This window comes from Podarcis filfolensis (genome assembly GCF_964270895.1).
Source record: "Podarcis filfolensis genome assembly, chromosome: 3".
In the NCBI taxonomy this organism is placed as follows: domain Eukaryota; kingdom Metazoa; phylum Chordata; class Lepidosauria; order Squamata; family Lacertidae; genus Podarcis; species Podarcis filfolensis.
The window spans coordinates 80365049-80379498 of record NC_139606.1 but is presented as its reverse complement, the minus strand read 5'-3'; the positions used below and the strand labels follow the sequence as shown (position 1 = coordinate 80379498).

The window sequence follows — 14450 nt, the reverse complement described above, 5'->3', positions numbered from 1 at the left end:
CTGCATCGGGAAGTTTTTAATGATCTGATGTTTTGTTATATTTCTTAGATTCTGTTGGAAGCTGCCCAGATTGTGGAGTATAAGTAATAAATTGTTGTTGTTGTTATAATTATTAGTGAGCATTCAAGATTAAAATACAGCAAAAGCAAAAAAAATTTTTAGAAAACCTCCAGTATAATCTCTATTGTAACTTGGCTTGAAACAACATCCCACAGCCCCCCAAATAATGATATATATTTTTTAGCAGCCCATCTTTTATCGTCTTTCCCCATAAAACCTCAGTAAAGACTTGATAGCACTGAATAGTCATTGCATGAAAAACCCACCCACTTACTGAATTCATGAATAAATTAGGAAATTAAATTTCAAATTGGTTTTTGGCAGTTTTTTACAAGGAATGGCAAAGTTGTCTTGTTCTGAAATGTTGGAAGCTACTGTCCTGTGAAATGCAGTAAGTCTAAGGGGAGATAACATACATTTGGGCTTGATATGGAGGTCATGTAAAGAAGAATCTTATAATTTAATTAAAAACTGTAATTAATCCTTGGGAGATATGATAGCTCACTATGGTCTGACATAATGGGCCTACAGAGTTTAAAAGCCAAAATATAAACGAAAACTCTACATTTAAAAGATGGCAAGGGAGAGAACCTTTTTTGTCATGGTATCTGATGGAAATGGTATTCAGAAATGTAACCGCCTTTGTTCTTTTGAGAACAAAAACTAAGCATTGAAAACTTCTTTAATGCTAGAAGATTAATTACAGAAAATGAATTGGGCCACTATTTTTGGCTTTGCTTTCAAAACTCTTTGGAAAAGAGCAAAACAAACAATTCTATGCTTAGCAAATTAGTTAATATCCTTGAAAAAGTCAATAATTTAATTGTGCTTTTATAAGGGCCTATTTTCTATTTAGCCTGGAAAAATAGGCTGAAATCCAAAGTGGTGGTCAGGCTTATTCTAAAGAGCTTTCACAAATCCAGCAGAGGTTGTGTTTTTATTTTTATTATTAAATTCATTGATCACCTGTTCTGCAAGCCTCATCCGAACTACTTTTGAAGCTCCTTTCTGTTTCCCAAGTAGTTTGCCATGTAGCTCTCTGTTGGATTTAGATAATTCCTTTCTGTATTCTGTATGATTGATGCCATCATACAGTATTTCTCTGAATGATTGGCAGACTGGTCCAAGAGCTCTCTCCCTCCTCACTTTTTTCTGTCTGGGCCGCCAGTTTGGTAAAAGTGAATACTGTATAAGTAAAGAAGTGAAGTGTTCAGTTGATCGAATGTATTTCTGAGGTTTGCAGCTCTGCTGAATGTGCTTATGTCTGGGATCACCAACCCAACACCAGTATCTGTGTGTTGTGTGTTGAGGCCATCTTGTATATTTCCCCTTGTAAGGGGGAATGTTCTCTGTTATTAGATGGCAGTAGCATCACGTTTTTAGTGTGTGTTGAGAAATCAATATTGTGTGATCTCCTTGATCAGGAATAGCAGGACATAGGTAAATTTGAACTGCAAATATGAGGATTTGGGGGGCAGGGTAGAAGAGCAGCAATGACTAAACTTTCTAATTTTTTTGTATGCCATTCCCACCATTTTGTGTTATGCCATGTACCCACAGCAGCCATTTTGTGACTTGTACCCACAACACTGTCTCAGAATTTGAAATGTGTCTGCTGATCCAAAAAAGTTTGGCGACCCCTGGCTTAGGGTGATCCTAAAGGGACAGAATGGAAGGTATGTAGATTATGATCTACATAGCCTAAGTGAATGACATATTAATTATGTTTGGCATGTGACCACCTGTTAATTGATCCCCAAACTGCAGGCGAATCATTTCATTCACATGTCTTTTTATGTTCCAAGCAGGAGGCTTAGCATATATCCTTAGCATATATATCCTTAGCATATTTTCCCAGCTGGCTATCTACAACATTACTCAGTGCAACTAGTTACCTCCAATACTTAACTTTTGTTTTAAAAAAAAAAAGCAATGTTGTGGTTTATTTATATACAGTGGTGCCCTGCAAGACGAATGCCTCGCAAAACGAAAAACGCGCAAGACGAAAGGGTTTTTCCATTTTTGCGTCGCTTCACTAGACGATTTTCCCTATGGGCTTGCTTCGCAAGACGAAAACGTCTTGCGAGTTCGTTCGCTTTTTTCCTAAAGCCGCTTGAAGAGGCGCAGTTGCGACAGACCGTGCTTCGCAAGACGACAAACATCGCAAGACGAAGAGACTCGCGGAGCAAATTAATTTCGTCTTGCGAGGCACCACTGTACTGATTTTTCGCTCCCAAACAGCACATTAACACAGAAAAAATACACAATAAACACACAGTAAATCAGTTAAAATAGTATAAAATAGTTACATCACAAAAGAACCATAAATTGCATGGGATATGTTTCTCCTATGTTTCTTTCTGTGTGTAAGGAAATGATTGGACTAAAGAATATGGAATTTCTCTCCAACCCTGCGATTTTATAGCGGATTGAATTCTAGAGAATAGGAGACTGCTGAAATTTCTTTGCTAAGTTGCCACAGAAACCTAAGCACCTGAAAACACTTATGGGAGATTTCTTTATTATTACATTTTTATCCCACCCTTCAGTCCAAAGAAGCCCAGGCAAGAAAAACAGAAGAGGGCATGCATCTCTTTCCCTTCTCCGCTAGCTGAAAGAGACAGAGAGGTCTGACTTGCTCTCTGGAAGAAGCAGTGTTGGAATTGAGACAGAGAGAGACCTGACTTTCTATCTGTAGGGTTATAATGCTAAGATTCATAAGTGTATTATAAATGCCACCCTCTGACCAGGAGTCTCTTCATCCTAATTTTTTAATGTGTGGAACTCCATGCATGTGCAGAGAAAAATGCTCTGCAGCTGCTCTGTGGCATATTTAATCTATTCTTACTGCATATGCAATCTGTCTAGGAACCCTTTCTGCTGGAACTCAAATGCCTCTATTCCTCAGAAAGGTCTTTCTGGGTTTTATAAAATTTACTTCGAAACTCGGAAAGACTTGTAGCTGAGCAGCAAATCTGAGATGGCAGGAACATGTTTCATTCTGCTGCATTTTATGCAGAGGGTCCTGTACTGCAGAATCGCTGTGCTTGCCTTTCAGCACGCTCTTTGTTCTGGTTCTGCGAATTCACATCACCTTTGCTTTTGCTGTCATCTCAATTGTTTTACGATTAATCTTTGCTGCTCACTGAATCTTACTCTGTAGGCCTTGTGATTTCATCCACTATTGATGTCAAGGTCAAAATCTTTTAATTTTATAGGTAGAGCTGGCACCATAACCTCTGGGTCTGCTGCTGTATATTTAAATGCTGTCAGTTGTCTAAAAATGACAGTGTCTTGGGCTTATGTCTGTCAGCTTTTTTATTGAATTCTTGGGCTGTATTTTGTCTCAGAAGCCTATAAACATCATGATTTCAAAATTGATTTCCCCCCCTCACTGTGGCAACCTGACATGTTTGATATTGGGATTTTCTTGTTAAAATAAAAAGTTTATGGCATTAAAGATTTTTTACTGATTACCAAGAGTTAAGCTTGTGTATTGCTTCAGGTTTAAAATTGAAGAAAGCATCAGCAAAATAAGAAGGAGAAAATAATAATATATATACCTGAGTGACTTTTCTGCTAAGAGTAAATAGTAGCAGAGCTTGAGTCGGGTTGAAAGTTGGATGTCCCCTATAAAACCAAACATTGCTGCCGTAGTTGGACACTACAAATATTACAAAAAGTACTGCTTCACATACAACATGTATTTAAGCTATGGAATGACTGCTACAAGTCGTAGTGATGGTGATCAGTTTAGTTGATTTTAAAGGGGGATTAGGCAAATAGATGGAGGGTAGGCCTTTCACCTACAAGTGGAATGGACTGCTCCCTGTTCACGATTCCAGCCGCCTCATTCCATTCCCTCTTGATTCTCGGCTTTTCTGACAGTCAGCATTCTGCATCCGATCAGCATGTTCAGTCCTCATTGCTTCTTCCCCTTAGGACCCCCCTCAATCATTTTTGTACCCCTGTAAGCCTTTGGGTTCTTCCAATCCTGCTGAAACATCTCTTCCATATACTTCATAAGCCATACCTCTTGAAGCCTGAATATCACAACTATGGCAAATATGTGTGACCTGTAATGAAACATGATCTTGTAGAGTACTCCATTCTCCATTCCATTTTCTTCAACCTTTCCTCCTGGTTTTCCACATCTCCCCTGCCAGTCACCATTCAATAGCTGTTGAGTGCAGTCAGTCCTCCTTGGCCTTTTTTTTAATATAGCCTATTTTTCGTTTTTAAAAAATATTTGTTTATTGATTTTCCAATATGAAATCCCCTCTCAATCCAAACCTTTTAAATCCTTGTAGCTGGGTTTGTTTTTGCAGTTTCTTATCTCATCATCTCTAGCACACCCCTGTAGTTTACTCCAATTAAAAAAACCCAATTTCCCCATCATTTTCTGATCATCTCCACCTGTCTCTCTCCACAGTGTTGGGAGAGGTGTCCATCCCCTGCGCACAGGTAACAGGAAGCTTTTTTATATAGCCTCTTGATACCTTTCTCTTGGTAAGTGTCTTTCAGGATCAGAAGGGGCTTGGACTGGGAGCTTTCTGAAGGCTAATAAACAAAGCAGTTATCCTCTTTGGGCTTCTGGTTCTCATCTGCCTTTCTGTACGCCCTCTGCAGGGGCTATATAATGTGAAATAATGAGGCCATGTGCTCCACTTTTGTTCAGTTCAAAATATTAAATGGATTCCCCATTCTGTTTGTGGCAATTACAGCCATTTCTCAAAGGTCTCTAGACATATGGACATTTGTGTTGACGATGCTAGTATTGCCCTTTTCAACTCTGTCAGCACAACAGCTGCATGTTTTAAATCCACATTTTCTAAGCATTTCAGCATCTGTAAATAAATTATTTCATATAAAAATGCTATTTATTTCTTTCAGTTATTCCCTGAGGGTACATTAGAGAAATTACATGAGAGGTATATTATTTAAAAGTGGTTCTGCCCCTCTTGTGGGACCATTTCCAGAGGGTGGCTTTGCAGGACTGCTCTTGAATGTTACCTGAAGAGTTTCATCCTGTCTTCCATGCTGTTTTAACTATATGAAGCCATTGAAGAAATTAGGGGATTTGTATGTAGCACAGTGTCACCAATATGCAGATGACACCCAGCTCTGTTTATCCTTATTACCTGAATCAGGTGTGGCAGCGCAGGGGCTGGTCTGACTAAATCTGAATCCTCACAAGATGGAGATGCTGTAAATTGGAGGTGCTTTGGGATTAGATGGCCAGTTCTAGAAGGGGTCACATTCCCCTTGATAGAGCAGATAGCACCCAAAATTACATTCCTGCTAGTTGAAAAGGGAATGTGATCTCATGTGGAACAGCCCATCAGTGTTCTCCCTAGTTCCTGACTGCTCTTCATGATTAACTGAACAAAAATAAATAATGGAAGGTAAGGGAAAATATCAAAAAGGCAATAGGCAAGGAGTACCTATTATTAAGGGACACGGGTGGCGCTGTGGGTTAAACCACAGAGCCTAGGACTTGCCGATCAGAAGGTCAGCGGTTCGAATCCCCGCAACAGGGTGAGCTCCCGTTGCTCGGTCCCTGCTCCTGCCAACCTAGCAGTTCGAAAGCACGTCAAAGTGCAAGTAGATAAATGGGTACCGCTCCAGCGGGAAGGTAAACGGTGTTTCCGTGCGCTGCTCTGGTTCGCCAGAAGCGGCTTAGTCATGCTGTACACATGACCCGGAAGCTGTACGCCGGCTCCCTCAGCCAATAAAGCGAGATGAGCGCTGCAACCCCAGAGTCGGCCATGACTGGACCTTTACGTATTATTAAATCTAGCTGGTGGGCCAGGTACAGTTGTTCCTTGCCACAGTGAACCATGCTTTGGTAGCCTCCAGATCAGATTGGTTTAGAAACTTTGGCAAGCACAGAATGCAAATACTTTCTATAGCCATTTGGACTAATATAACACTCGTCTGGAGGGATCTGCAGTGGTTGCAGTATCTGCAGTAGTCAGTGACTATTGGAAACCTAGATGAGATACATCTGGAAGTTTTGCAGACATAGGTGCTTTGAACACATCTTTGACCCATTAAGTGTTAGAAGCTTGCCTTGGGAGAAAATAAATTGATGCTGATATATTAAGGGTAGCTTTCAATGCATATGCTCATTTCCAATATAAAAGGCCTGGTATGCTCTTGCTTTCCCATTTTGGGCTCTTTAAACTTTCCTGGAATTTTATTTACCCAAGTAGCCTCGGTGTCATTGCCAGATCATAATGTGCTAAGTATATATATCCTTTTCTTACACAAGTGAATAAGAATTGGAATCAACGCGAGGAATGCCTCACTTAACAGTTCGTATCAGTATTTGTCTTTTTAAAGAGGAACAAGGCTCAACGGGTTGCTCACTTAAATGGACAGATGTGATTATGATGGAGTAGGATATCAGCACAGTTGTGTCTTCCTTGATGACTTCTAAGCCAATATGCGAAGCACAGATTTGTTTTACAGACGCTGCAGGAGAGTTGACACCCAGAGTCTTTTAAACTTCTCTTTCCTCCTGTCACTCCTTTTCCTCCTTTTTGTCTAGGATGCAGTTTCTTTTTCACTTCTCTATAAGCATGGGATTGGTGCAATCTAGCAGGATTCCGACTTTCATCTTTAACTTTTCTTTCAAGGTTGTCCTTGTTATGCATAACTTGTTCCTGTTTTGTGTCTTGCTTTTAGCTTTGTGAAACAGATAGCTTTGAAGATTCTGCCAAATGATATTCTGGCAAAATGACATCATTTTGACCTGAATGAGAGAGGATTTCATATCAGATATATGGAAATATTAAAAAAAATATATGCAGGGAACTACCTTGGTCTGTTAGAAAATTAATTTAAGAAAATCACAACAAAGAAGCAATCAGATTTTTGAGTTCTTCCAAACCCTTCATCATGCTGAGCAAAACAAAAAGGTGTGTGTGGAAGGAGAGAGAGGGAGAGGGAGAGAGATAATGTTGGTGGGTATGGATAAAAAAGAAGCAGCCCAGATTCAGCGTGTAGTAATTTTCAGATAAATTGGGTAAGGTGTTATGCAGATTAAATTAGGTTAGGATTAGGGTTCTTAGGTTGCACTTTGAGATGGAGAAGCATAACTGTGATTGCTCTCCTTTTAAAAATTTTAAAAATTGGTCTTGTACTAATTATACATTTTTTAAAAGAAGGAAACCCACATATCATTCTTGAAAGGCTAAACTAATGCATGCCTGCTCTAAACAGAGCAGATTTGGTACCCTAGAAGTACACTTCTAATTGTGTGAATTTTGGAAATCTATAATGTTGGAAATGTCAATTCCAAGTTTACCCCAAGGTATATATGAAACACAGACCTCACCTAATGCAACCTAATACTTCATTGCAGATTCCTATTGATGTCAAATGCACAGGACATCTGTATTTTTCATGGGTTGGATCCAGATCAAATTAATCATGCTTTTCTTTCAATTGAAATTAGTGTGAAAGCTAATGATCAAATTGATCTTGCTTAGTCTCATTCATTTCACTGGGACCTAAGTACAACTTACTGGCTCCAACCCCATGGGCCAATTCATGAGGAAAGATAACTACATATGCAGAACTCAAAAAGCAATTAACTGAGGAGATGAAATAGTGTGGGTCAAAAATACTGAATCAGAGCCAAGTGTTGAAAGGAAAATGGAAGTAGAATATGGCTTCGAATGTAACTGATTCGCACAATGCCTGAAAGCTTGAGCCAGTAGAACAGCCAGAGAAGAAAACATTGATCTCTTGACTCTCTGCCATCTGATGTTCTATTTACTGATTGCTCTACTGCATACACAAGAATATAATCTGGAAATTTATTTTTGAGAAATAGACTCACTCTTGCATGACTTTACTCAAACAGGTTGTGTTATTTTTCTTCCCTAAAAATACAGAGGCTTATTTTATGGTGGTCTTAATTCATTTCCTTGTAAAATAACTTTTCCACTTGGGTGCTTAGAATATTTGCCATCTGGAAATGAGGTTGTTGGTAATGCACAGCTAGAATTATACTCACCCCCCACCTCCCCACTAGGTGGTTGACAGCAGACAACAATTTTTGCAAGTTTCATCACTTTGGGCAATAATGCCTATTCCTTGGGGGTGGGGGGGAACATATAGCATAATAATGAAATAAAAAATGCCTTGCATCTTTTTGTCATTAACGGGGAATGTGCCTAGCTGATTCAGTTTACCAAAGTGGAAAAGGAAAATAGCTTGTCATGGTCAGATTCAAAATGCTTTTGCTTTTTTATTATGCATCTTGCAAACACAAATACAGCTGCTTACTGATTTATTTCAGAATTTCCCAAAGGAAAATTCAAAAACTGCTGCATGCCCTGATTTCCTACTGGTATCTGATGTGCATCTTCCTGTCATGTCAGCTATTTGCACGAGGGCAGGAATGTTATTGCATTGCTGTGCATCTTACTGGAACTATCAGGATTCCGGAGAGTAATCATTAATCCAGGGGCAGAGGATCTCTGCAGGGCCCATAATACCAATTCTAAAATGAGCAGTGAGTCATACCTAAGAAATCACATATGAACATGTGACGCTTCCCAATGCTGAGCCCAGACCATTGGTCCCATAAGCCAAATTTTATTTAGTCTGACTTAGCACAGTTCTCTTAAGATTTCCAGTCCTGTTACTGGATATGATTTTTAAGCAGAGGTTCCAGGAACCTGGGACCATCCTAAAATAGAATATGGAGATACGCAGTTTCTCTTAAGGTTTCAGGCAAGGTTCAGAAACAGGCAACCAAATGATCCTGAGGCTGCAACTTATTCTCCTGTGAATAAATATTACAACATTTACAACATTTTAGCTTCAGAAATAGAAAGGGTGGAATTATATAAAATTATGCATGGGATGGGGAAAGTGAATATGAATATGTTTTCTCACAAAACTAGGGTCATCACATAAAGTTGAATGTTGGAAGTTTCAGGACAGACAAAAAAACTATACTTGCAGGCAGGGAGAATGCTGTTGTGCTTTTGTCCTGATTTGGTCTTCCCTTGAGTGTCTGGTTGGCCACAATGAGAAGAGGATTCTGTATTAGGTGGGTCTTTGGTGTGAGTCAGTGCTTCTTCTGTTTTTAATGTGTTGAGAATGGAGGCACCCTTTACTATTCTGTCATTCTGCATCACTTCTTCATTGGGAAAATGCCTTGTAAAAGAACTCTGGCTTACCTTTCCCATGGTGATGGGGTTTGGACAGACCAGAGAGACAGGTGGGCAGATTAGTAAGGACAATGGGGGTTGCAAGGGGGTAAAATAAGGAGAAATGGGGGAAGAGACTGCCTCACTGTTTTGAGGATACATTCAAAGCTACCCCAATTAGGGATGTTTGAGAAATAAACTTGACTAATACGAATTGGAATGTAGTTATCCTTCAGAGCCTGTATATCTTTGAACTTTATGCTGCAGTTATCAGCTCAAAAATGAGTTTTAAAATGTGTGTGTTTAATAAAATACATTTAGAAATGCGTAGTTTAAAGAAAGAAATAATGTATTTAAATACAGATTCCAATGGAATTTTTAAAAGCACAGATTAGTGCATAATTTGTTGGGAATAGACTACTGAATGAACTCATGCAAAAGGGATATGGGCTAGAAATAGAGTGATCTGTCCACTTCCAAACCAAATTCCTTTCTGAACTGACCCCAGTAGTCCAAATGAGTTATCAATAGTGTGAAGAAGAATGGTCCTGTAATTTCCTGGGTCTAGAAACAGTGCTGCTGTTGAGGCACTATGAACTGTCATTGACTTTTTGAATCACAATATAACATTGTTGACTCAGGTTGGACTTGTTAACTGTTATAACTCTCAAATCTGTTGCAGAAGTGTTGCTGCTTAGATAGTGACTGCTCACCTTTTTATACTTGTTATTGGAATTTTCTTGTTACTCAAGTCATTTGTATACAACAGTGCAATTCTGCTGAATTTAAATTAATTCTTTTGCTTTTTGGTTGTCTTAAGGCTATCTGTGATGACTTATCGCATCTCTGATGTGTGAACATACCACATTGTTCACAGCGCAGTTACTTCACGAAGCTTACACAATCTAATTCCCATCTCAACTCTTTATTTTCCTGTTCTCTTTGCTCAGTCCTTCAATTTTTGAGACTATAGGCATGCTTTTGGATGCCACTGACATACATAGTTTTTACTCAAATGCAATCTGATACTTGCCAGGCTGTTTTAATTTAAGGATCAGAATTCATACTCAGTAGGGGGCGCTTTAATACCAGTAAAAATCCATAGATAGATAGATAGATAGATAGATAGATAGATGTGTGTGTGTGTGTGTGTGTGTATAAACTATATATAACATGAGGAAAGCGTCTGAAATAATCACTGCAGTTTCCATCTGTACTTTGGGATCCAGGGAAATAGATGTACCAATTTTGCACATTATATACTGTCATGTCTTACAGTTAGGTAAACAATATTACTTTGTAGTACTTGCAACTGAATAGCAAGGCATGATTGTTTCTTTGAGAATTTTTACTAGCTGTGTTGTGTTGTGTTGTGGTAACACTGATCCAGTTTTCAGATGGATAACAGCAAAGTTCCTTCTGTTCTGTAACTGTACTTGGATCCAACTTCTGATGTAACAAGAGGTAGAGATGGACAATATCTCTGGTCCCTATATCACACCACTCATTCTCAGTTGATGAGTGCTGTTCAGGAGCCACTGCTGGTCAGCCTCATTTTTGTGTTGTCAGAAATAGACCAAAAGTTGACAGAGGCAACAATCTGAGCCTTCCCTCTGGTTCTTTTTAAACATACGCCTTATTCTGTATCGACTTGGCTGAAAGTAGATTGTCCAGCAAGTCAGTCTAGCTGCAAGAGTGTCATTTAAGGGCTGGGTTAACTTTGTATGGAGCTTCTGACAATGAGAACTATAATAATCCTGGCCCAACGGCACTGGCTGCCAGTTACTTCCAGGGCCCAAATCAAAGTGCTGGTTTTGACCTATAAAACCTTAAATGTCTCACAAGTGCAATGCCACAAGCATCACTTCTCCTCAAACCCACCCAGACCCTGCAGTCATTTTCTGAGGCCATTCTTCATGTGTCCCTTCCACAAGAGGTCTGGAGGGCGGCAGCACAAGAACAGGCCTTTTCTGCAGAGACTTCTCGCCCATAGAAAGCTTGCCTAGCGCCTTCATTACATACCTTTAGGCGTCAGGCAAAAATATTCCTCTTCTCCCAGGCCTTTGGCTAATTAAACAATCTATGGCCTTTCAATTGGGGGGGGGGTATTGTTTTTGTATGTTATTACGTTATGTAGCTTTGTGTTTTTATATTGGGAACCAGTGAACCTCAGATGGACGGTATAGCAGTTTTAACAACAACAACAAGAAAAGCAATAATTTATTAGACAAAGTTAGTGATGGGATGTCTGCATCATAATCATGTTTATTTTAATACTGCCTTCTGTGGTAGCCCATCATTAGAGTGACAAATTGGCATAATAAAATATAGCAACATTTCAAGAGAATTTACTAACAATTATACAACATAATAATATTTAAATAACCATACTAATATGAATAGGTGGAAACATTCATATTAGTACTTTAATATTAATATTAAACAATGCGCAAATAATTCATACTAATACATGGGTGATTATTGCAATATACTTCTACTTGGAGACCTATCTTTTGTAGCTGGAGTCAGTCAGGCCGCCCCCCCCAGAGGTGCACTCTTCCATTGTGTCCTGAAACATACAGATCCCAGCAATGGAGCTATATTCTATTTGCACATTATCTGAGACCACAAGAACCAGTGGCTGCTATATAGTTTCCACTTGGAAAAGACTGAAGACTATGCTCACTCCCTGATTACAATAAAGCAGTCCCTTTCTTGAAGTAGAACGTGTTCAGTCTTCACATCCTTTGTCAGTTGGTGAAAATTACTTTTTTCTGAACTATTACACTCATATTGATTTTTATTCTTTTTTAATTGGAGAAGGTAGTAGAATGGAGAAAACATTCACCTATCAATTTTACCGCACAGCTGAATGTGTGGACCCAAAAGTGTAATTTCCATATTTATTCAGAAGTGATATCTGCAAGGAACTCTGGCTAACCTCTGCAGAGAAGTGTGTAGGCGTCTCTTTGATATTAATTAGGAATGTTTGTGAAAATCTAAGTTTCAAATAAAATAAAATTGATTTGTCAGATGCATCCTTGAACTTTAATTGCTTTCTGGTTTTTGATAGTCATCATAGATCTAATTAAGATGTACAGATGGTGTGTCTGTTTTGGAAAGTCAAAAACTTCTTTACACTTCAGATTACACAACTAAGGTTATTATCTTTTTTCATAGTCTTAGCCATGAATTTCTGTGAAATTCATGCACTCCCAGATGCTTCCCTACTTTACTAAATGCAACCGTAATATAATTGGTTTGGAAACAATTAAAACTCTGTTAAATTCAACACACGTGCACACACTTCCTTTAAAATACACTCTTTAAATGTAGGTAGAGTGATGTGACAGTCACCATTAACAGGATGATGTTAAGGCTCTCTATTTTGTCTCCATATATCTAAACCTGATGGAATTTCACACTTTGTTTCAAGGAAATAACTTGTTAACATTCCACCGTTCTTAATGAATCCGTTGTCTTCCACTTGAATTCTGTATGGTTTTGCTATGTATTACTTTTAAGCCAGTCTATAATCTTGGTATGATTTATATATTACTAATAGGGTTGTTAATTATACATTCGATAAATCAAAATCAGTGTTGCTGGTTGCTTTCACCAGCATTACAGTAATACTATTAATTTTTAAGGTCCATGCAACTTCATACTCTTATTATTAATTTTTTTAATACATTGTTCCTGCCATCTAAACCTTAGAGCATTCAGAAAATAGCTTGGGGGTCTATCCTCTCTTCACCTATATTTTCTTGAAATGTGACTATAAACTGCGGGACAGCTTGAGTGAAAATTGGATGTTGGCAAAAAAGATGCCAAAGGGGACTGCTTCTTATTTAGAGCACACTGTCTTCTGCACAATTGGATGGAAACAAAAATGCAATTAAAACGTTGTATTCATTGCCAAATACTTCAACTTTTAATTAGAAAAGGGAATCTAAATTTCTGAATTAACGATACATATGGCAGAAAATGTAGTGCATTTTGTTAACTGACATTTGTTATAAGACTGAGCCTGTTGCCACATATGAATAGTTTCTCTGTAAAGGCGAATTCCCTTAGGATCGTCCCATTGCTCCAGCTACAAGTCATGATTCATGGATATTCTGTATCACTCATCCATGAACAAAACTTCAAAATATTTTCTCTCTCCTTCCAATATATAGTTGGGGCAGCTCTCCAATATTTCTCCTCAGGAAAAACAGAGACTAAAGGCCTCTTCTATTCCCTCACATTTTGAAGCTCATTGCAGTGGTAACCTCACAGGGCGTTTGCTCGTGTGTTGCAAATACTCTACAATAAAAAATTTGCCACTATATATCTGTTAGCCTCTATTGTGCTGCAGGGTTTTGTTGCTGGTTCTCTTGGTTTTTACAACAGAGTAGATATGAGCCAAACATTTAGCCATGCCTGGTGATATTTAGGAGCGAGTTGTGGGATGGGGAGAGACACTTCCTGAAGGTTGAAAGGGATGGGCAATGTTTCGATGGTGGCAGGTAGACCTTGGGAGATGTTAACAAACTGGGACGAGTTTTTTTAAATCTCCAAGAGGGTAGAAAGTTCAGCTCCTGCTATGCACTTTCAAAATTGGGGTTTTAACGTCCCTGGAACTGAAGCACCATGATTAGTTTATATTTCCAGGTGTTGTGTAGGGGAAAAACAAAAGATGGCATAGCATCATTTGCAACCTTTAAGGAAGTTAATGGAAATAATTAAGAAAATAATTCAAAAGCACCACCTCATCTTTCTTCTCTTCCTGAGAGTCAAATGACTTTCTCTCTCACCTCCATGGATGCAGCTGATTTCCCTGCTTGCCACCAATGTCAAAGGTGGGAAGGGGTGCTTCGCCCAGCCCTACGCCAGACAAACACCTGCTACCTCTCTGCAATTAGACATACCACTCTGAGTATAGGGTGATTAGTGTGTGCAAAACAGCAGCAATCTTTTGTGCTTAAATTGTTGCTTCCCAATGTGATGCAAAGTTTGGCACTGCCATCTCTAACAGCACTGATTGATTACCTGATGGTGAAGAGGGCAGGGTGGGGGAAGATGAAATGTCTCCCCCCTCGGACCTTCAAGCAAGTGATTGTTGTTATCAAGAGCTGCTATCACTGGCCATCTGTTTGTCACTCTTTCTGCCCAGTGTGGGGTTGTATCAGAAAGGGTAATTCATACATGGAAGCCTGATCGTTATTATGTGAATAT

The 14450-nt window shown here is 38.9% G+C and overlaps 1 protein-coding gene and 1 long non-coding RNA gene across 9 annotated transcripts in view; both read left to right on the top strand.

Moving 5' to 3' along the window:
- The window catches only part of SMYD3 (SET and MYND domain containing 3), a 349734-nt gene that overhangs the window by 69700 nt on the left and 265584 nt on the right, over window positions 1-14450 (top strand). The window lies entirely within an intron of this gene.
- On the top strand, window positions 1638-12273 carry LOC310758323. Its single transcript, XR_014545713.1, has 2 exons — window positions 1638-1736; window positions 11750-12273. It is a non-coding gene; the product is annotated as an uncharacterized lncRNA (long non-coding RNA).